This window comes from Pyxicephalus adspersus, chromosome 4, assembly GCF_032062135.1.
Source record: "Pyxicephalus adspersus chromosome 4, UCB_Pads_2.0, whole genome shotgun sequence".
Classification (NCBI taxonomy): domain Eukaryota; kingdom Metazoa; phylum Chordata; class Amphibia; order Anura; family Pyxicephalidae; genus Pyxicephalus; species Pyxicephalus adspersus.
This window is the reverse complement of record NC_092861.1, coordinates 75,041,070-75,043,199: the sequence shown is the minus strand read 5'-3', so window position 1 is coordinate 75,043,199 and position 2,130 is coordinate 75,041,070. Positions and strand designations below refer to the sequence as shown.

At 49.8% G+C, this 2,130-nt stretch overlaps 1 protein-coding gene across 1 annotated transcript in view; it reads right to left on the bottom strand.

The window, feature by feature from the left end:
- The window catches only part of FUT9 (fucosyltransferase 9), a 107,579-nt gene extending 106,946 nt beyond the window's left edge, over positions 1-633 (bottom strand). Inside the window, exon 1 of the mRNA XM_072408662.1 lies at positions 505-633. The gene's annotated coding sequence lies outside the window, so the exon portion shown is untranslated. The remainder of the gene's footprint in view (positions 1-504) is intronic.
- Between the last annotated feature and the right edge of the window lie 1,497 nt (positions 634-2,130).

Below are 2,130 nucleotides of genomic sequence, written 5' to 3'. Positions count from 1 at the left end.
GATAGATAGATAGATAGATAGATAGATAGATAGATAGATAGATAGATAGATATAGATAGATGGACGATAGGAAGATGGCTAGATAGATGGAAAGATGGCTAGATAGATAGAAAGCTGGATAGACAGAGTAAGTTATTTTGCACACCCAGGACTGTTGCAGAGAGGACACAGAGGGGCAGTAAGCCCAATGAATGAGATATCAGAAGCTCAGCCACCTGCAGACAGGTATGGTCCATTCTTGCTGCCCCTGTAGAGTTAATACTGAAGAGCCTTGATCCCATTTCCCTGAACCCTGCCATTCATGTCCCCAGGACAGGTGGTGTGTCGAATTGGTGTCAGTGCAGGGGGAATAGGATGAAATAAATACATGGTGAGGAAGCAGCAGTATGATGGTCCCATGTACATTGCAGAGCAGCTTCTCCCCATTGTAATGCCATAGGATCACATAGCACACACATCATGACATTGAACACAGACGGGTGACATGGGAGTAATGAGTCTTACCCCTGGATGAAGGATTTGGGGGGATCGCTTCTTCTACATGTAGTGCAGTGTGTAGCAGGGCTCAGAGCTCCCTGTGGTCGGCGCTGCCTCCATCTCTCCCCGATCCAGCATCAAGAGGCTGCAAAAATCCAATAGAACACGGGGCTTGGAGGAGGGATGAGGGATGCGGGGGCGCGCACTGGCTGCGTGGACGCGCACCTCCCCCTAACATGATGCCTGCATCACTCCAGGGACGAGGAACTTCCATTCATCTTCCAGTGCAGGATGCACGAGAAGTCTTCCACGCTTCTGTGACACACAACGGGCTTGCTCTCCCTCCCTGTCATCTCACAGATGCATGTCATCTCTCCATGCAGCCGGCTCTCCCTCCTTGTCAGCTCCAAGCAGCCCCCTCCTAACAACACAGCTCCTTGCCAAGTCTTCCTCAGATAGCACCTGCTATACTACTGAGCCCTGCTAAAGGATAAGCGGAATTACTCATCTGGGACACCTTTCTTCCTGCTCAGAAGTTGTGCCTCTCCTGTATATTACCTGAATAGATTTACCTACTGCCATGCTTCTTGTAATTTGTCCTGCACATTTTTCCCACCACTTTCATAATTTCCCTACAGCATCTACTACTACAGCTCTTATATCCTCACAGCAGTATATCAACCTATGAGCTACCTTGCATGGCTGTACCACCTGGATATGTACAAATATGGCCATGCTCTCCAGTACATCCAACTCCTCCACTACCTGTGATCCCGAGAAGTCATCCTCCCCGCCTGTAACCCCATGCTTGGACTTCTCTATGTAACCTTTCTCAACAATAGCGGTGGTCCACAGCTCTGGCCAGTGCACCCCACAGCGGGTACAGGAGAAGGACCCCCCTAGAGGGGGCGCACAGGCCAGAGCCGTGGACCATGCCTCCCGTATGCATCGCAGGCTCAAGGACACAACTCGCCCACTCTCCCATCGCAGGCTAGGACCTACAATGGAGGAGTGGGTGGTTTCTGGCATCATGAAGTCACTCTGGGGGAAGTTTCTTCCCCTTTAACACACGGCTACCAGCGCATGCACAGTCCAGAGTCTGTAGAGTTAGTGGTCTGCAAGCTCCAAAAGCTTGGGGACCACTGACCTAGAGGGTCAACCCATTGAGCGCCAAACTACAATTGCATCTCAACAACTCTTATCAGCTTCCCTGTCTGCTAATTATGAAGACTTGGAGAACAAAAATCGCTGTGTTAACCTTTGGCTGATTGGTCTTCCAGAATCTTATAAAATGCCTGATTTCATCTGCTTCATCACTGTGGACATTCCCCAAGTTCTACAAATAGGCCCTCTTCCTCCACGAGCCATTAAATGAGTACATCATCGGGGACCTGACTAGCACGCCCCAAACTCCAGACCTTGCACGGTTGTTGCATGGTTTTTCCACCAGACGGACAAGGAACCTATTCTCTTAGCTTTCTGCCGCCTGAGATCTCTCATGGTCCAGGGTCACAAGATCCTGATATCTTGTGACCCCTATTGAACATAACATTCGTTTTGCACTTCTTTACCCAGCAAAGCTCTGCGTCTCAATTAATGGGGCACCTATATTCTTTGAGGATCCCGCCTTGCTCTACCCCGCCCTCAAGAAAT